The sequence below is a fragment of the Panthera tigris genome, chromosome C1 (assembly GCF_018350195.1).
Source record: "Panthera tigris isolate Pti1 chromosome C1, P.tigris_Pti1_mat1.1, whole genome shotgun sequence".
NCBI lineage: Eukaryota > Metazoa > Chordata > Mammalia > Carnivora > Felidae > Panthera > Panthera tigris.
In genome coordinates, this window is record NC_056667.1 from 176,484,328 (window position 1) to 176,505,715 (window position 21,388).

At 45.2% G+C, this 21,388-nt stretch overlaps 1 protein-coding gene across 3 annotated transcripts in view; it reads left to right on the top strand.

Annotated features, from left to right (window-relative positions):
- Nucleotides 1-14,411: 14,411 nt before the first annotated feature.
- The window catches only part of MYO1B (myosin IB), a 187,585-nt gene continuing 180,608 nt past the window's right edge, over nucleotides 14,412-21,388 (top strand). For all 3 annotated transcript variants that reach the window (XM_042994938.1, XM_042994939.1, XM_042994940.1), the window contains exon 1: nucleotides 14,412-14,634. The gene's annotated coding sequence lies outside the window, so the exon portion shown is untranslated. The remainder of the gene's footprint in view (nucleotides 14,635-21,388) is intronic.

A 21,388-nucleotide genomic window follows, 5' to 3' on the forward strand; every position in this document is an offset into this window, starting at 1 on the left:
ATCAAAGTAAGGATTTTAGTACTCTACTGGTTTTTAGGGCTCTGTAATTCTTCTGTTGGCCCGTTCTAGATACCGCTGTGCAGGGATACAAATGGAGCCTCTGATCTAAGCAGTTGCTGGAGCAGACTTGGAGAGAGATCCTTCCCCTCCCTCCTATCTCTTCTCGACTTGCAATCTTTGCTCCTTCCTCTTTCTTTCCTACCTTTCTTCCTTTGACCTCCCCTCCTTCTCTTCTCCCGACCAGCAAAGAATTCCATAGCCGTGTGGCTTTTCTCTTCAGGCTCGTCTGAGCACCGTCGTCATTAAAAGAACGCGCTGGTCACTTGCCTGGTTGCTCTGGCATTTCCCCTGCTCTGCTGTGTCACAGGGGACTACATTTTCTGGTTTCTTTGCCTTCTGTCTCCCACATAGGCTGAGCCAAAGGGAGGGATAGGTAGAAGATCGGGGGGTGGAAGGAGGGGAGAGCCAGGGAGTTTCTCCTCTTCTCTTTCTGTTTGGAGCCCTTTCTCTGGCAGTGGCTCCTTCTCCTCCATGCTTCCAACTGCTGTCGGACAGCCCCTCCCTTCGTGGTCTCAGCATCTGCCAGGAATCCTCCTCTGCGCTTCCGACTTCTCTCTGATGGTTCCATCTTCTAGTCTCTGATAGCACCACCTTCTCCCTCGGCTCCTCCAGCCCTAGGGGGTTAGCGCTTTCTGATTTTTGTTAAACTTTGGGTTACCCTCACCATCTCTGCTTAACTCTTTGGTTCTGGTTCTTCCATCACGTGTTTAACAAGTTCCCGTAATAAAATCCCTTTGCTTGAAACACCCACAGTAGTTTCCATCTTCTCACCTTGCTCCTGACTGAACAGAGGGCTAACGATGGTAACAGCAGCTAACGGCAGAACCTTCTAGATTGGTGCACACGTGGAAGTGCTTGGGAGAGAGGTGTGCTTGAAGAGAGTGTGAAGTTCTGTGCCCTTTTCCACATACTTGATCTTTTGTGTCTCTTCCACCTGGCTGTTCCTGAGTTATATCCTTTTATAATAAACCAGTAATTGGGGGGCACCTGGGTGGCTCAATCGGTTAAGCATCTGACTCTCGACTTCGGCTCAGGTCATGATCTCACAGTTCGTGGGGTCCAGCCCCGCATCAGGCTCTGTACTGGCAGTGTGGAGCCTGCTTGAGATCCTCTCTCTCCCTCTCTCTCTGCCTGTCCCCTCACCTCTCTAAATAAATAAATAAATAAATAAACGTAAAAAAAAATACAAACCAGTAATCTAAAATCAATTTAAGAGATTATGACCTTCTCTGAACCTCTCAGTTCTCAAGTCTTTTTTTTTTTTTATTTTTTAACGTTTATTTATTTTTGAGACAGAGAGACAGAGCATGAACGGGGGAGGGGCAGAGAGAGAGGGAGACACAGAATCGGAAACAGGCTCCAGGCTCTGAGCCATCAGCCCAGAGCCTGACGCGGGGCTCGAACTCACGGACCGCGAGATCATGACCTGAGCCGAAGTCGGACGCTTAACCGACTGTGCCACCCAGGCGCCCCTCAGTTCTCAAGTCTTACAAAGTCTTCATGAACTGAATCCAGATGACAAGAAGTCAGAGAACAGCAGAGCCTTAAGATGGAATGAACCCTAAATGACCACATGGAGGAGGGCAGCCTACCGAACTCACTCACCACCTCCAACTGGCCCGTGCACAAGAAAGAAGCTATTACTGCCTTTGTGCAGTTGTGTATTTGGATGGTTATTTGTTATAACTGCTTATTCAGCTCCACTAGAGGAGAAAGTGAGCTGTCTGTGGAGAAAAGATCATTCTGATAATTCTCAGACAACAGCTTAAATCTTGAAAGTATAATTTATAGGCATGCCTGGGGGGCTCAGCGGGTTAAGCATCTGACTTTGGCTCAAGTCATGATGTCGTGGTTGGTGAGTTCGAGCCCCATGTCAGGCTCTGTGCTGACAGCTCGGAGCCTGGACCCTACTTGGGATTCTGTGTCTCCCTCTCTCTGCCCCTCCCCTGCTCATGCTCTGTTTTTCTCTTTCTCTCTCAAAGATAAATAACATTTAAAAAGAGTAGTTTATATAAATAATCATAAAATACATATTCAACTGTTTACTGACTTTTGGACTAATGAGCTCATCAAATTTACATGTAGTAATGAAATTTTCCTTGTGTATAACTCAATCAGCTCGGCAAATGTGTTTGGACTAATGTGTTAGTAGGTCTGTCAATGTTGAAAAAGGAATACAAAATTCCCAGACACAAGGGGTTAATCATAATTTTGATGTAGTAAAACAACAAATGTGAAAAGAACAAATAGGGGTACCTGGGTGGCTCAGTCGGTTGAGCATCCGACTTTGACTCAGGTCATGATCTCATGGTTCATGGGTTCAAGTCCCGCATCGAGCTCTGTGCTGACAGCTGAGAGCCTGGAGCCTGCTTTGGATTCTGTGCCTCCCTCTCTCTCTGCCCCTCTCCTGCTCACACTCTGTCTCTCTCTCTAAAAAACAAATGAACATCAAAAATAAAAATAAAAATAAAAATGAATTAAAAAAAAAAAAAGAACGGAACAACAGCAACAACAACAAAATAGCGACATCTCAGATCAATGGTTCTCCAGGATGGAATGCTGCTATGGAGAACCTTATTCCATGTCCCTTTGGGGGTTTTATACATGCAACAAACCTTATAAATTTTTTTTGATGTTTATCTATTTTTGAGAGAGAGAGGGAGAGAGAGCACGAGTGGTGGTGGGGCAGACAGCGAGGGATTCACAGAATCTGAAGCAGGCTCCAGGCTCTGAGCTGTCAGCACAGAGCCTGACGCACGGCTTGAACCCACAGATCCTGAGATCCTGACCTGAGCTGAAGTCAGACACTTAGCTGACTGAGCCACCCAGACACCCCAGGCAGGAAACCTTATAAAACTAACAGCTGTCAAAGGTAGGTTGGGGTGCCTCTGAGGGGTGCCCTAGGGAAACAGGTGAAGCGTCTTTTCCTCTGCGTGCCTGGGGCACCCTGTTGCTTGCACTCTTCTAAACATGCAGAGGAAGATTTTCTGGCCTTACCTCGCTAATATTTGAGTTTCCAGCAAAATGTTATGTGGAGTTCGTGAGTGATTTTCTTTCTCATTCCCATCTGAGTGGGCAATCCCAGCTGCTCGGCACCACTGTCTCAAGACCCCAGTGATGTGGTTTTGTTCACCGCTGTGTTCCATAATCTTGAATCTCAGCTGACAGTAGCATATCTTTGTTTATGAACCTGGGAAATATTTGCCAAAGAACAGTGGTTGGTAACTCTTTGTGAGTCGAAAGTGTTTTGGGAGAATCTGAAGACTGGTCAGAATCCTCCCCCAGAGAAATATGCATATGTGCCATAATTATAAGCAAGCATGTGCACACACAGGGGCATGCACATGTGCACACATGCACACACACACACACACACACACACACACATACTTTGACATAAATCCCAGTAGGCTTATTGATCCCAGATTAAGAATCTCTCACTCCCCTACCCTGCCACATAGTCTTTGGTCATATATTGTTCTTCTATCTATAATCAAGATGCCCTGGTTATGGCCTATGTATGTAGCTGCAGTTTTATAAATAATTTATTTTCTTCCCATTCATCCCCCTTTTTTAAAAAAAATATAAAACCTGTTAGACACTATTTGGAGAGAGTCTTCCTTATTTTGGACTTATCCTAAGGCAGATAGTTCCATGTCTTACTTATGTTAAAAGATTTCTCTACAGCGATATTAAATGTTTCTGCACATGAAACAGTAATTTCTTCCTGCTGTTTTAAGATATCTGTCTTTCTTATTGGCACCACATGAGATAAAGTTCTGTAACTGGGACAGAGATTTATGGAGTGTTATTGTTGAATGTATGTTTATGTTGCTTTCCTGTGGTGAAAGACCCATAACACAAGACTTCCGTTTGGGGATTGATTTGGGGCCTAGTGTAACATGTAGGCTGTAATAAGTCACAGCAGATGCTGCTTATTCAGTCCCTGCTATCCCATGTGGTTTCCAGGGTGGATAATTTTGCTCATTCTTTTGGCCTTTGCTATGGCTTGTCAGGGACCGGACTCACGTTCATAACTCTGAGAAGTGCTCGGCTGTGAAATAAGTACTGAAAAGATGAAATGCAATTGATCCCGAGCCATTGTGATCTTTCAATCCCATGTAAGCAAGAAATAAGTATTTAAAGCGACCCAATGCATCTTTTTGAGTTTAAAAGTTCATAGATTAAAAATATTTATGAATTGACTTGGGCAAGAAGGCTGGGGAAAGCATACGTATTGGTCCGGCAAATAGATGGGAAGAAAGCAGTATGGAACATCAGTGATAAGCTGAATGAGGTCAGCCTACTGTATCTGTTTCTATCAAAATAAGACTGCTTTAGCATTAAAGTATTCTTTAATGTACATCAGAAGTATAGGAGATGGCAGTTCCAAGATGGATTAAAAATGAAAAATTGGCTTTACAAAAACATTTAGAGCTATTTGTTGTATTTGAGCTTATTAGAAGAGGATATGACACCAAACATCTTACTATAAGAGGAAAGTGGCAATCTTTCAAATTGAGGAATCAAAGCTGTGCAGGAGCCACAAAAGAAGATCCTGGAAAAACTTTGTATTCATTCGCTCATGTCACATCATCCTTTCTCAGAGGAGGTGATGTTTTCCAGAATGAGAAGGCGTTGGCCAGGAGAAGAGGGAGGGGGAGGCATCTCAGGCAGCAGAGACAGCATGTGCAAAAGGTAAGTGGTACTGAGAGGTCCGGAGCTGGGAGGACTTGGTGGGAGAAGCCTGGGCTGGGGGACTGGCGTAGCAGTCACAGGTATGCCAGTGGAATATCCTGAAGTCAAAGGCTTTAGGAGAAGAAGGCAGAGCAATGAGTATGGAGAAAAGAGCATGGATACTTGAGTCAACTGGGAGGTAGAAAAACAACAGAACTCCCAGAGAGGCAGAGTCAGACGGTAACTAACAGAGCGATTTCGGATGACGTTTACTTCTGGCTTGGGTTACTGGATTGATGGAGGTGCCATTCACCATGACTAGGGATAAAGGACGAGGACTGGGGTTGGGATGGGTGGAGATGATGATTTCTCTTTTCATGTAGTTTCTCTTCTGAATATATTGAGCTTGAGGTAGGTGCTCAGTAGGTACGTGAATATTTGGAACTTGAGCTGAAGAGATAACAGATTCGGGAGTCATCAGTAGTTGAAGCCTTGGGTGTGGGTGAAATTAGGGAGAAGGAGGGTTGACAACAGAATCTAAGATAACATCATATTCAAAGGAAAAAGGCAGGGAGAAAGGAATGATAAACAATATTGAGAAAAAGCAGTGAGACCATTAAGAGGACAAGAAAGGGAGGTAGCAAACAGAAGCCGATAAAAAGAGGGTCCAAGAAGGCGGTAGGGAGTCATGTGATACAAGGACCTAAAACTGCCTTTAAGATGTGACAACTGAAAGACTGCTGAGGACGTTGGTGAGATCAGTTTCACTGCAGTCATAGGAGCAAAGGATTGAGGAATGAAAGGGAGGTGAGTAAGCAGATGAAAACCTACTACACTTCTGTAAAACTTGACTGGTGGGAGAGAGAGCTTTTAAAACCCAGGCTCCTTTTTCAACAAACATAAGAATGCAACCTTATTACCTCAAAATTCTGATCAGGTAGAACTCCCTTCTTGCAGGGGATCATGGCTCAATCTTCTGGATATTTCAGTCAACCAAGCAGATTGTTTCTAACTTTACTTATAATAATTTATACTATAAAATAATATTTTTCCAATAAGATACTTACAGTATAGAACAAAATATCATCCGCTCCCCAAGACTTTGATATGCCCTGCTACCCATCGAGGTTGCTAATGGAGACCTCACTTGGACAGCTCAGCACCGTGATAGGGGCTTGGGGGGTTGCTTACACTCTTTAAGTTTCAAGGTCAGTTACAAAAGCAAAGAGTCATGGATAAACTATTATTAAATGGAAACCATGTAGAACTACGGTGTCTTCAATCGCAACTAGCCTAGGAAACAGCTAATTGGGAATTTGAAGATTCCATATGTAAGTTCTCCCATGTCTGTAGTGAGCCAGCCACTTTTGAGGTTTCTAAGAGACACATGCCCTGATGCCCCATCTCTATCAGCTCTAGCTAAGATCTTGATTCCATTTTTTTTCCTTTGCATTAAGGCAAGGCCATCACACTGGCCCAGGGATTTTGGATGCATTGCCCTTGGCAGATGTGTCTCCACAGCCATCATTCTCCTTTGAGGTGACCATCATAGCCAACCACCAAGACCTTGATGGAGAGACTTCCCCGAGTGCTCCTTCTCACCTCTTATCCCTCCCACACGCTGCCCACTATCTGTGGGCACAAGACAGAGAGTGAAGCAGAAAGGACCTCTTCCACTGAAGAGTGTCCAATAAAGAAATCCAAGGACCTTGCATTTAGAGCAAATGCTGTGTGTCCTTAACACAAACCTTCACTCGGCAGGGGTTGGTTATCAGATTTGCCAGTTTCTGACATATCCTGATGGAAGAGATCACCAAGTACGGAAATACTGATGGGAAGGTATTTTTAGAAAGTGTGTGTGCAATATTTATTTGTTTGTTTACCTACTAGGGTCAATTCAGAAAACACCACCACCCCCCAAATTTATAGGCTACATATTTTGCCCAAGATAAAAATAGCTTTATTATATTTTTCTGATTATAAATTAATACATGCTTAATTACTACAAAAACTTGGACATCATTTGTATGAAGAAGTAAATGTAGTTTGAAATTCCAAAGCCCATAGGAAGCCATAGTTTAAAAGACAATTCAAGTGATTTCTTAAATATTTTACTTTATGACTAGAAAAATGTCAATGAGTGCCTTTTAGCCACTAAATTTTTGAATATTTGAAAATTTATATTTAAATGTATGAAATGGAGGAACATAAAGGCAGCTTTCTAATCTTCCATTGAGAATGGAAATCCTGGACTGCACTGTAGCCATCGATCAGTTGCCTATCACTGATCAAAAAAATGCTTGGGGCAGCATATGAAGGGCTAGGTGGATGGTGACTATCCATTGCCTATAGGGGGCAGTATCAGGGGCAGTATCAGGACTCCCATTGCCTATAGGACTTGGAGGGCATTACAAAGGAAAAGGGAGTTATATCCATGGGATGAAGGTGCGAAAAACCTGGAAAGCTAGACCGTCCATTCCTGGAAGTTTCCAGACCCTGACCATCATGTTCACCATCCCATCCTAGTTATGGGCCAGCACAGGACTGAGCAGGCACTCAAATACTTCTTGATGTCGGTCAAGTTCCATCTTCTTCACTATTTGGTCCTGGGGTAATGGTGGGAGTCCCCAATGATGGGGCAAGAATGGGAGTCCCCAAGGTTGAGCTTCTTCCATGGCTGATAATCTAGAGCAATTATGTAGCAATCAAAATCACTCAGTGGGACCAGACCATTTAGGCATGGAGAGCCCATGTGCCAAGAAGTAATGAGATTCTTTTTCCTATGCCCAAGCTAAATCTGGATGGTGACAACTGCTTTAGGCTGATAAAGATTCACAAAAAAAATTAAAAAGTTTTAAGCATGCTTTCGGATTCAGTGGAACTGTGGAAGCATGCTGGACCCTGCAGGACCCCTCCCGGAGTAGATGCTAGGGTTTTTATTTTTATTTTTAGCTTTTTTTAAAAAAAGTTTATTTGTCTATTTTGAGAGACAGAGAGAGCACGCGTGCAGGGGAGGGGCAGAGAGAGAGAAAACTTCAAGCAGGCTCTGTACTGTCAGCACGAGTCATGGCCGGAACCCACAAACCACGAGATCACGACCTGAGCTGAATTCAAGAGTACTACGCTTGACCAACTTAGCCACCCAGGGGCCCCGATGCTAGTTTTGATACGAGTTGTAAGACGACTTCAGGAGGTTAGGAACTCTTGAAGCAATTTATAGGCCTAATGCACCAGAGAGGAAAAGGCATTTGAGGCCCCTGAGCTGTGTCAGGGTCATTTTAGGTGCAGACTCAAGATTTGGGGAGAACTTGTCAAGCACCCACTTGCTGAAATGGGGGCTGGTGCAGGTGAGGCTTAGGCATGGCAAAAAGGTCCCAAGGGGGTGAAAGACATAGGCCTGTGCTCCCTTCCTTTAATCATATTGACACGTATGGATTTGGGGAGAAACATCCGCATTTTGGAATGTCTGATGGGAGAGGAGGGTATGCATCTTTTCAATAGAAGTTACACTTGTTTTAGAAGTTGAGTTACTTTCTAGTGTCCTGGCCCATGTGGTCTCCTTCTTCCTCTGTATAGGGTGGACTATGCCTTGGTGGTATTCTCTTTAAACTTTTTCCAGCTTTATTCAGAATTGAGGTAGATCATCACTGTGAAGCCATCATAGGACTTGTTTTGTTCTACCTTGCTGTGAAAGTCCTTGAAATTGCTCTGAGATCCATCTGGAAATAATTACTGAGATTATAGACCAGTTCAATTTACTTAAAATAAGAGTACACGAAATTCGTTTATCAGTTCAACAATATTTATTGAATATCTTGTATGTTCCCAGGCTCTGGGGCATACAACAGTGAACCAAAGAGACAAAAATTCTGCCTTCATGGAGACTCTCACACAGATGTCAAGATTGAGAACACTGCAGAAGCAATGAGTGAACGTGCTATGAAGCCTTGGTTTATATTTCCAAGTTACATTTCAGTTGATTAGTCAATAGTACTTCTGCCTGGATTATATCACCTTGGTTGTTAATAAATTAATTTTTTTTTTTGTTAAGCATTTTCATATGCTAACACTAGTGAGGAGTGTCTACACTGGACTCAAATAAATGGGCATCTAGTTTTGGGGACCTACAGCAGAAACAGAATATTTTTTCACGTTTGCTAAATTGCTCTTCATTTGGGATAGACAGCTAGTACTCTTTCCCTCTGCCCTAATATTTGCTTTTCCTTACGGTGCTCCTTGAGTCTCCTCAGCAATGAGATGACAGCTCCCCAGTTATCATCGGAAAAATGAAAGTACTTTTTCAAAAAGATTGGACAAAAGTCTGGCTGTTTTTCAGACAGATTTATTGTTTAACAGCAAGGTTTTGCCATAATGCTACAGCTTGAGAGGAATTTAAAAAGACAATTATTTTAGTAGTTAAAATGACAGAATGCCAAATTATAAAAATGTCAGGGGAAAAATGCAGGCAATTTAAATTTCCTGGCAATGGGTCTATAATTTATTTGTAGGATCAGAGTATTCTGAGCTATGGACAAATGCAGTTTGTGGAGAGAAAAATTACACCCAGAGTTTCAACTGCCTGATTTTAGTGCTCAATTATACTGTTATATTTTTATAAAGAATAGTTGCTTTTAATCTTCACATAGGCTAATACCTATAAGGAACCCTATCTGTGAGACCTTTGAATTCTTCTTTTTTTTTTTTTTCATCTTCAAAAAGCTTTAGGGGCGCCTGGGTGTCTCAGTCGGTTAAGTGTCCGACTTTGGCTCAGGTCATGATCTTGCGTTTCATGAGTTCAAGCGCTGCATCGGGCTCTGTGCTGACAGCTCAGAGCCTGGAGCCTGCTTCGGATTCTGTGTCTCCTCCTCTCTCTGCCCTTCCCCTGCTTGTGCTCTCTCTCTCTGTCTCTCAAAAAATGAATAAATGCTAAAAAAAAAAAAAAAAAAAAAAAAAAAATTAAAAAAAAAAAAAAAGCTTTAGTGCATGTTCCTGCCCAGGAGAAATTCTATCAGTCATTTTACCCTCTAACATTCTTGTTGTCATTTATCTACAGTTTTTAATTTTTTAAATTAATCTTAGTTTTTATTGATGTATAATTGAAATTGGTATAACATTAAAGTAGTTTGAGGTGTACAATGTAATAGTTTGATATTTGTATATATTGCAAAATGATCACCAGTTGACAGTCCAGTTACTGTTGTATTTTTTTCTTCTGATGAGAATTTTCAAGATCCACTCTCCTAGCCGCTTTCTATATACAGCTTCTTAAATACTTAAAGTAAGAGCAGTGTTTTTGTCCCGGAGGCTGAAAATGCCAACAGAAATATTTTTTACAATACCTAATGTGAATTTCAAATAATACTTTCAGTATTAAGCATTTATTTTCAAAGCACTCTTTAAATACATAGGAAAGATTTTCTTTCGCAGGAAACTACATAAGAAATACTAATTCAGTGTTTACTGTATTTAGAGCACTATTCTAAACTAAGAGATAAATACTAAAGAAATAAGACAGTACTTGTTTTTTGACATAAAAGAAACAAAGAGCTCACAGATTAAATGCTCACAAATGTGAGAGGAGGTATAGGGTCCTGAGGTGAGAGACTGTGCCCTGAAGCAAGACTGGCTAGATTGAAATCCTGGCTCTGATGTTACCATTGTGTAACTTCACGCGAGTAACTTAATTTTTCTCTGCCTCAGTTTCATCATCTGTAAAATGGGATTAATAAAAATTAAAGTAATGATCGTATTTGCTGTAATTATTGTGTATAACAACAATTTATAATTAATAACCCACCTCGTTGGGCTGTCGTGAGGGTAAATAATGAATTAACATACATTCAGAGCACTGAGAACACTTTTGAAAACAGAGCAAGCTCTCTGAGATCATGCTTATTGTAATGGGCCTGGTGCTTTCAGACTGCATTGTTCTATTCATTCATTCGTTCATTCATTCATTTTCATTTTACAAGAGGGAGAGAGTGCCTGAGGGAGGGACAGAGAGAGAGAGAATTCCAAGCAGGCTCTGTGCTGTTGGCCCAGACCCCGATGCAGGGCCTCGAACTCATGGACTGTGAGAGATTCTGACCTGAGCCGAAATCACGAGTCAGATGTTTAACTGACTAAGCCACCCAGGAGCCCCTGAATTATTTCTTTAATCTCGATATCCATCATCTCTAGTTGGAGAGGCCAAACATTCATAAGAGAAGAACTAGAAAGATGTTATAACCTGGAATAAAAGAATAGGTACCGAGAGTCTGTGGCATTAAGATGTTACCCTGGAAGAGAATGCAGGATGCGTCTCAAGAAGATGGTGAGGGTAGAGGAGAACGGAGTTTGGTCCCAAAGGATAAGTAAAGCGGGTGAAAACGAAGTCTTTGGGTGGGCAGATGAAGAGAGAAAATATGGCAAAAACAAAGATGCTTAGGTTTTTTAGAACTGGAAATCCCTTAACACATTCAGGATGATGTAAAATAACGAAGGACAGAAAGCATGAAGTTTCTGGTTAAAATGCTAAAGCTGGCTGCAGAGAGGGCCAGTGAGAACATGTAAAATCATGACTTCCGGCCCAGTATTTCTTTTGCTACACCAAAATGAGGTAGAAGCAGGTCATATGGTCGTTTTGTTGTTCATTTCCCCACAATTGAATTAAAATAATTTTTTTTTAGAGAGCTCCAGTTAAAAACAACTAGGATAAAAGAAGAACAAGAAATCCTGCGCATTTCGTGGTAATTCTCTTCCTGGGACACACAAATGTGCTTTGTATATACATTTTCCCACAAGGATGGCAGGATTTCCCTTGTTTTAATTTAAATCACTGCATGTTTTCATTGAGGTGAAGTACACCTCTTATAGTCACTTTACTCCTATAATTTGACAATTTATGTCTCTCACCCTAAAATCATAGTGAGTCCTTCTGCTTCTTCATACATTCTACTTCCTTTAAATAGACTGATGGGAAAGTAAAAAAAAAATGCTTTTGTAGTTGGTGGATTTATTATCCATGCTTGACAGTTATTATACCTGTGGTCTGCTTCTCTTAAATTCGAAAGTTGTTGATTGATTGACTTTTGAGAAGAATGGCCAGGAAGGTGAAAGTATTTAAAAACCTCATGGTATGTCTTCAGGAGTTGGATTTTGAGATTTATGAAAACTATAGGCTAATGGTGTTTTTAAAAGACAGGCAGAACTTTGCTCTAGAAACCCTTTTGGCTTTCTAATAGCTTCTTGGTTCATTGTCTCAATGTTTATTGGGATGAGTTCAACAGTTTCTCATAATTTCTTGTCTCAGGTTGCTGAAAAAGAGGGAGAGAGCCTCAAGTGTCCCCACTATGATAGGTCCTTCCAGAGGCAGAATTGTCCCAACGTAACCAAATTCCCAACCTTTACCTTGGGGCAGGAGCTCCGAAGTCTTCCTAAGAGCCCCTCTCTCAGTAGTCCTATTCAGCACATACTTGTCCCAAACCTACTTTTGAAGAAAACTTGGCCTTTTTCAAAGAAGAAAAGGTTATAGAGTTCCCCTACTCTTTCAAGCCATTTGTTCACGTTTTGTGTTGGCAAACCTGCCACTTGAATTTCTGTTAATGTTTGAAAAGCTGGACTGGATAGAGAGGTCAGGGGCCTCCTCATTGCCAAACTGCTCTAAGCGTCTGTTTGGAACCTGATATCAAATGCGCAAAATGGAAAAGTGAGTCTCAACGTGTCATCAGATGGCAGGCCCATACACTGTTGTGAACGCTGGTGTTCATCAGGCTGGGTTATCAAGGTCCGAGGCGGTAGGATTGTGGCAGAGACTGTGGAATCAGACTGCCTGGGTTCAAATCCCAGCTCCGCCACTATTTTCAGTTTCAGTTGCTAGGTAACGACCACTCCAAAGACAATCTCTTTTTATTGTCCTCTCTCCTGATTCTGAGCACGGACTAGATTTAGTTAGGTTTTCTAAGTCTCTCATGCAGTGTGGTCAATCAGTGAGTGAGGCTGGAGTCATCTCAAAGGCTCAGTAACTCACATACCTGACTGCAGGCTGGGTTCTCAGCTGGCACCATCAGCTGGAGCACCTGCACATGACCTTCCATGTACACCAGGCTTCCTCTTAGCATGGCAGCTGGGTTCCCAGGGTGAGTGTTCCAATAAAGGTCCAGGTGAAAACTGTAGCTCCCTTTATGATCTAAAATCAGATCACATAGCATCACTTCTGCTGTGTTCTTTTCATTAGAATCAAGTCACTAAGTACAGCCCACATTCAAGAGGAAGGCAATTAGACTCTTCAATGGGAAGGATGCCCAAGAATCTGAGAACGTGTCTTCAAACCATCCTTGCCACTTATTAGTCGGAAGACCTCTCTGGTTTTGGCTTTCCCGGTCAGTAAAAGAACAATGAGAGTAACTTATCTCAGGATTTTGTGAGGATTAAACAAGAACAGAACAGTCCCCGGTATTCAATACGCCTTAACTTAGACCACTGTCATGCAGATCTGAATTGATGCGGATAGGGTCCTCAATGATGATATGGCTCCAAGCAGACAGAGTCTGGGCAATTGCCACCTTTCCAAAATCTACTGGTGACATTTGACAAATCCCAGTGCCTGTGTTCTTATGGCTCTGGGAACAGAGTTACTATATATGGTCTGAATTCTTTGGTTCACCTCATTTTAGTGACAGTTTCCAGATATAGGTCAGTCCATTTAAACCTGGCCCCATTTATGGCAATTTATTTCGTTATAGGATAAAGTAGTTAGAATCATGAGTAATAATTACTGTGCCTATATTGCTTTTCACACCTTAGCCAAGTAATCCTCACCTCACCCAGTGAGTAAGGTTGGAGGAGCACCCTTCCTTCCTCCGGGATGAGGAAACCAGGACCTCGGTTAAGTGGCTTGTTCTACATTCCACAAAGAGGCAAGAGGCGGGCTGGAGTGAGAAGCTGGAGGTCCTGACTCTCTGGCCCCTCCAACATGCCTAAATAATATGTAGACTAATACCCCATCTCTGATCATTACCCAATGGCAGTTAATATGCTATTTTCAGATATACGGGTATTTGAAATTCCTTTTAAACTATCTTTCATTTTTTTGTAGCAGAGAACTGGCCAGTGTCTACTTAGCATAATGTGAGATATTACAAATCCTGTAAGTAAAAGCATACTTGGCTACTCAATACACCTTTTTTTCCGTTTCGGTCAAATTAATCCTTTCTGATATTCTTGGGTATCCGAACTTTTTTATCTGGGGCAGAAGGAACTGTTGAGAACACTCCCAGCGTTTGCTGGTATGTGCCCCCAGGCTGGCTCCTAGTCGTCATCCCTCCTGCCCCAGTTATTACATTTCTAGTTTGATGTTAGTGAATTCAGGAGTAAAAAAAGGTACAAGGGCCGTGCTCTCCGTGGGCGCTGGGCGGGGACGCCTCCCTTTCCCTCTCCTCTCCTCCCCTCCCCTCCCGGCCCTATCTAGGCTTGCCCTCGGGTGCGGAGGCTGCCGCTCGCGCTCACCGGGGGGCGCTGTGCAGCCGGCACCGGGCGGCCGGAGGTGAGTCGGCTCGGAGGCGGCGGCTCCCGGTCCTGCAGGCGCGCGGAGGGGCGAATCCCAGGCGGCGAGGTCGCCGCCCCCGCCCCTCGGCCAGCCCCTCCGTCTGCCGGGGAGAGGGGAGTGGCCGCACGCCTCCCGCCGCAGCCCTGCTCTCCGCAGCCGCCGAGCTCTCTGCAGTCGGGCGCGCACCGGAGCCCAGCCTCGGCGCGTGGAGGCGGTGCGGGAGCGCGGGGCGCGCCAAGGGTCGGCAGCCGCGGGACAGCGTCCGCCCAGCAGCCTCCGCCGAGCAGCCGCCGCGGGAGCCCCGCAGCCTCGCAGTGGGCCCGCGCCCCGGAGCGCGAAGAGGACCAGGAGGCGGAGTGGCGCCCGGCGAGGTAGCGCGAGCGCTTTCCCCCTCTCCCTTGCCCTGCCCGCTCGCTCCAGCCGCGGCCCGCCAGGGGCGGTAGAGGGGGCGCCCCGCGCCTTTGTGCCCGAGGTCCCGGTGGCCCCGCCGCAGCCCGCGGGGCACGGGTCAGAGGGGGCTGCGGCGCTCTCGTCCCGGCGTGGCCGCGCTGCGGCGAGAACTCGCGCGTGCTGGAGGTCGCGCCCGGTGGTCGTGACTCCGCAGTCGTTTCGGGGGCGGGTGGGAGAGCAGGCTTGTGAACTAAGTTGCTCTTACTTTGCCCTATTCTCCTAGCACTGTGGGCAAAGTGGAATCCAGATCTTCCCCGTTCTCACCCACACCCCTCCATTTCCCTGGCCCACAGCTGTTTCCTGGCCCCCTGGTTCTTTGGAAGTGGCCTCCTCCGGGAAGGAAAACGGAGGGAGAACAATGGGGCGTCCTGGGGAGTGGGGTTCAGGTGCGGCGTGCCCCGGCGGCGGCGGCAGGGGAGAAGGGGGTCCAGGACCCGATGGGGCGTCCCGCGCGTGCAGCTGCGCCTCGCTCCTTTGTTCCGCCGCAGCGGAGGGGGCTGCCCTGGGTCTCGTTTCCTGCCCGGGATGGGATTGATTCACGGTCGTTGAGAGGGAAGGGGAGGGAGCGGGGCCGGAATGAAAACCAGATTAGGTACGGGAGCCCTGGAGGGTGCTAGCGGGGGCCGCGAGGAGGGTTGGGGAGGCGTTGATGAGAGTGCCCTGGAGAATGGATTGCAAACACACAACATTTTGTCTAGGGGCCGTGTGGGTTTCTGAAGCTTCTTTGTAATGCTTTGTTCAGGCTGTGGCCCGAGCGTTTATTGCCTCAACAAGTTGTGCACTTCCTTGAGTTCTAGGCGCTCCCGGTGTTAGTTTGCTGAAATCAAATCTTAGTTACGGTGGAGGAAGACTTTTTTTGTTATGGATCAGGGTGTTTGTGTGTATGTGTGTGCCTCTGGATCTGTGTGTGTGTAGCCAGTGGATATTGGCTTGAATGGGTATGAGGCAAACTTTATAGAATTGATTTTGACATAAAATAATTTTCTCTATTGTAATATAGTATATAACAATTTTCCAGGAATGTTTGAGGGGAAACCACTATAAAATTAGACATTGCTAAATAAATGAATCAGATTATGTAACACTTGAGTTGAAAAACCCTTTTGCAGGCTTTCCCAGAAAACACACCCCGCACACCAGTGTTTGGATTTTGAGTTGAAAAGCCACTGCTTCTGTGCTTTCACTCTCCCCATGTGGGCCACCTGGAATAAGAAAAAGAACTCTTACCATTATGGTGAATGGGAATTTTTTTTTTTAAAGGGGAGGTAGAATTAAATGTAATATGTTGGCTATTTGTTGAGTGACCCTTTTCTAGATTGGAATCAAGAAACCCAGGAGGAAACAAGGTTGACCTGCTGAGGGAGCCAGGGGGCATTGAATGATGAGTGTTGTTTGAATGGGGTATTCCAAGCAAACCTGTTTTGGGAGGAGGCTGACATTTCCAGGCGTTCGTGGGTTTGTGTCTATGGGACAGTAGTGGAAGGATCCCAAAGTGGGACTGAAGGTTAGAGTTACCGTGGTGATAATTTAGGAGACATTCAGGTATAGTAGTCTGGCTGCAGGCAGGGCCAGGAATGTAGTCTGGCTGCAGGCAGGGGCGGCAGATGACCCAGTGCTGTGTCTTTGACAGCTCTGAGGACCCACTGTGAAACCACCCCATTGGGCATTCATGTTAGGACAACCAAGTTTGAAAGCCTCTTAACCTTAGCATGGGAATTAGGAGCTTACTCCAGGGGGAAAATATGTTTCCTGCCCACTAAGTGGTAATGGAAAAGAGCTGTGCAAGCTGCTGCTGAGGGTTTGTCTTTTTCGTGGGGGGATGTGGTCACATTTTCAGGCCAGGCTGAGAAGCAGTGGGACTTGTCCTCAGGAGCCATTATGATGTGAAGCTGAAGTGGGATGTAGTCCAACCATCAAGCTGTTTGTTGTTATAACTAACACATTGCCTGGCAAAACATTGTGCCACAGGCAGCAAACAGAGGGAACAGAGGGAGACTCCTTCCTTATTGTTGTGTTGCCATTTTGGACTCTTCATGTGTGCTGTGAATAACTCTGTAAAATGTAGCGCAGTTGGATTCCTCCCAAGTACTCCTTGGGATATACATTAACAACAAGCAAAGCATGAGACTGTGTTAACTGTTGCTGGGACACGGGGTGCGGGTAGGGGGTTTCTCTTCCATAGCTTGTCTCTGGCCAAGGGCTCTCCCCGTGGAGCTCCTGTTGTGCGTTGAGGCTGACTACTGGCTGCACCCCCTTCATGGGATGGGATGAATCATCACTTTGTCAAGCCTGGCGTTAAAGACTGACTCTCCGTGGTTGCCGCACAGTTATGCAAAGCAAGGAGGAGCTGTGGATGTCAGTGGGGAAGGAGTGGGGGTGGGAGTGGTTTGGCTAACAAGGGATCTTCAGAGTGTAAGATCCGTGTTTTTCACATTTGTCCTTCTTTTTGGTGAGACTCTCCTCTCCTCCCCTTCCCTTCTACTGTTTTCAGTAGCTGGATATTTGGATTTTAATTAAATAGCCTAAGAGTAATTGTCACTATCCTTTAGTAAGTGTTTACCATGTGTGACGGGTTTTGCATACGTAACTACGAATCCTTAGAGCTTGATGAAGTGGGTGTTATATCCATTTTACAGTTGAAATGAGGCCTAGGGAATTGAGTAGCTTGGCCTCTTACACCCTACTTGTGTAGGTAACTAGTAAGTGGTGGACGGGGAATTTGAACCCTGATCTCTGATTCCAAGGTCCCTAGTCTTTTGTGTAGACATTGTATGGTATGATATCTGTTAATAATAGGAATAACAACAGTTTGATCATTTGATTCGCCTTTTGCAAAGTTCGTATCACTTTCCCGTATATTATCGTAACTGATCCTTTGAGGAACCTCTGTGAGATAGGTTTGGAAGGCACAGTTAGTGACATCACAACCCTTAAAACTGTGTTGTTAAAAAGCTTTATGCTGTGTGATGGCCTGTGTGACTAAGCTTTAAGTGAAGGAAACTTTATTTTTAAAAAGTTAGGCTGCCAACACTTAAAAAAACTATTCTTTTTTGGAGACCTTTAAAAGTGGTGGAATAGAATAGATCTTACATAGTGTTTAAGCATTTTATATTTATTGAAATCCATTTTAGCTCCTTTTATCTTACAGCCTTTTCATAGAACAGCACACTTTGGAGACCCAGTGCCAGAGTGTCTTTTTAGAAGAGAAATAAGGAGGGAAGGAATGTGATTATGAAGAGGAAGTGGGGCATCAGAATTGGAAACATACGCAGCAGCAGGCCGTACATTTTCCCAGCACATGCTTTGGGTCCTGGCAGGCGCCTTTTACAGAAGACATCCTTCCTTAGGGAAGTGTCGAGGGCCCTTTTTTTACAATACCTCTGAGATCATCACATCTCTGTGCTCATGGGAACACATATTTCACGGGACTTCTGTGCTCATCCTTCCCCACAGGGGAAGCGAACGAGCTTAGTTGCCCGTGTGAGAAGGGAATAGGAGCTGTCTCCAGTCCTTGGGGTGGAATGGAGAGCGGTCGTGGGCAGGAGGCACCTGTCCTTGACCTGGCAGTGACCGCCCAGTGTAGGAGCGGAATGGATTTTAACACTTGGCATCATCGTTTGTTTATGGCTTTCTCAGAATGCTCCTGGGCGAATGGGAAAGTCAATATTGGTTTTGTTTCTAAGACAAGACTGTGAGAACTGTAAGTTCTACTTACGTGTGTAATTGTTTCAAGCTAGGACCTCATTTGGGGTCTTCAGGGAGTATGGTGCAGGTGCGGTAACTTTTGTCTTCTCCTCTTCGCCAGCTATTTGGAGGGAGCCAGACACGAGGTCTGCTGAGCTCTATTGGGGAGCACCTTCCAACTTAGCAGCTGAGCAGGGTGAGGGATGCGTAGCAGCGTCTCGCCCCTGTCACCTTTCCTGGGTTTCTCTTCAGTTGTCAGTGCCTTCTTCATCCATTCGTATTTTATTAAGCATACGGGTGATGGGAGGCTATGCATTAAAAAGCAATAAAAGGGGGCGCCTGGATGGCGCAGTCGGTTAAGCGTCCGACTTCAGCCAGGTCACGATCTCGCGGTCCGTGAGTTCGAGCCCCGCGTCAGGCTCTGGGCTGATGGCTCGGAGCCTGGAGCCTGTTTCCGATTCTGTGTCTCCCTCTCTCTCTGCCCCTCGTCCGTTCATGCTCTGTCTCTCTCTGTCCCAAAAATAAATAAAAAACGTTGAAAAAAAAATTAAAAAAAAAAAAATAAAAAGCAATAAAGGAAATCCATTGTGCCTCAAAGGACGCACAGCAGGGCGGGTCACTGTGCCCAGAGTGGATGTTGGTGACACGAAGAAAGTGACTGTGACAGCTGTGGTGACCAGGGCCACGCCAACACTTGCTGCCAAGACAAAAGCTGAAAACAAAAGCAAGAGAGTGAGGGGGACCCCGAGCACAGTGCCCGCTCCTTCTTTGTCGGAGGTTTCATTTCCTCCAGCCTTTGATGGTGCGCAAGGGCCCGGGGTCTCAACACCTGCCTCTGAAGGTTGGATTGGCTGCGATGTTAGGAAGCAGCATCCTGAAGGACAGCGCGGGGGATCCTTTTGTGGATCCTGAGGATGTCTAAAGTGCCCTTCCATGGGGGAAGGTGCCGACCTGCGTGGTTGGCCCTGGCGTATGGTAGGACCTTGGTGCCTCCTGCTTTCTTTCCTTCACACCTGCCAGTGTCCTGTCCTCCTCCTGTGTTCAGCCTGGCTGGCGATTCAGTCCCGTTGAGGCTGTTCACAGACTTCGGCTGTATTTACCTTATGGACAAGAAATGCCAGGTCCCCAAAGAATGAAGCATTCATATTTTATATGACGGTCATTGCTCTTGTCAGTGAAGTGTTGGGTGCTTTCTTTGTGTCAGGCCTCATGCTGGGTGCTCTCTACAGCTGGTTTTGTTGAATCCTCCTTGCTCTCCTCCAGTAGGAGATATTTGTGGATGAGGGAACTGAGTAAGCCCAGGAACTGTGCTTTCCAGAACAACATGCTGCCTCCTGGTGCAGTGTTCTTTGAAGCTTTGGGCCACTTTTTTTTTTCTTTTAAGTTTATTTATTTACTTTGAGAGAGTGTGAGAGAGTGGGGGAGGGGAGAGAGAGAGAGAGAGAGAGAGAGAGAGAGAGAATCTCAAGCAGGCTCTACACCACCAGTGTGGAGCCGGATGTGGCCCTCAAACTCACGAACCAAGAGACTGGGACCTGAGCTGAGATGTCGTCTGACGCTTAACCTCCTGAGCCACCCAGGCGTCCTGCGTTGGGCCACTTGTAAGGAGTATATTTTAAGGAGTTGGAGGGAGGGCCTGCCCTTGACAGTCCCTCCCCGCTGCCTTCCTTGCTTCCTTTGTCAGCTGGAGTCAGGGTTCCCGTGGGTGTCCTTGGCCAGTCCAGAGCTGGGCCGTTTGGTTGAAATGCTTCTCAGTTTCTCCTTCTTTTCTGGGCCTCATGCTTGGCTCTCCCATCGTGCCTCAGTCTCCCCCAGATGAGGGCGACGTGGGGAACAGGATTTAGCCTGCTGGTGAAGACCCGTTCCTTGCCTGTGCTCTTTCTTACTCTCTCCTGGCACTTCTTTATCTGCAGGAATGAGACGGCCATCTGGGGCTTTGCAGGGGCCTTGTCTGGTCTCTGGTCTCTAGTCTCTAGTCTGTCCGAAGGCAGACGGTGTGCTGCTGGTCATCCAGTTGGAGGTCAGGGCCCGACGTGTGTGAGTGGAATGGTGTGAGCACCACTGTGGAGCTGGGGCTGAGGGACCAAGACGTCGGACAAGGCGGGGAAAAAGAGGGTTGGTGTAGAATTTATAGTCTTCCAAGATAGGCAGTTTTGGAAGTTGAAGTCTGGAGAAAAGTGAAAATTGACATTCTTTCTTTTCTTATCAGATAAACAACACTGAGCTTCTAAAAATACCAGGTGCCTGGCTTTCCCTGATAGTTTGAGAGGCCAAGAGGAAACCAGGTCTGTGCCTTCCAGGGACTTTCCCACTGATCCTGGGTGGATCCAGGAAGCTTGGAAGTGCCCAGGTGTCTTCATTTTGCTGTGTTAAAAATGAAAATACAATTCAAAATTGTACCTTATGTATTTTTAAACTTGTTAAAGAGAAAAGAGAGGAATTCGACATCCTTAAAGAGGTTTTCAAAAATTGCATGGAAAAGACGATGGAACAGGTTGTTAACTACTGAGTTTTGTGAACGGGGTGTTCATGTCATTTCCCTGCTGATTTTCACGGGTTGCACGAAAGTAGTTTTTGTACACTTCAGTCAAAACAAACAGCAACAACAACTCTTGTTTTTTTCAAAAACTTTTCAGCCTTGATGGAAAAATCCCTGCTAGCCTGCTTGCATTTTCCATCGCGCCTTCCTTCTTTCTTCTCCCTGAATGCTGCTTCCTTTTAAGTTCTTTGTTATTAGACCCTACAGGGCTACTTGCGGTTCTTAGCTGATCTTTTTTTGCCCCTTGAAAGTACTTCAGAAGGATCATCATGATTTTATTCATTTTAGAATCCCAGGCTAAATGCTTTTAGGAAAAGCTTAATTTTTAAAAAATTTTTTAAAGTCTATTTATTTTTGAGAGAGAGAGTGAGTGTGTGGCACCCAAGCAGAGGAGGGGCAGAGAGAGAGGGAGACAGAGAATCCAAAGGAGGCTCCATCCAGACTCTGAGCTG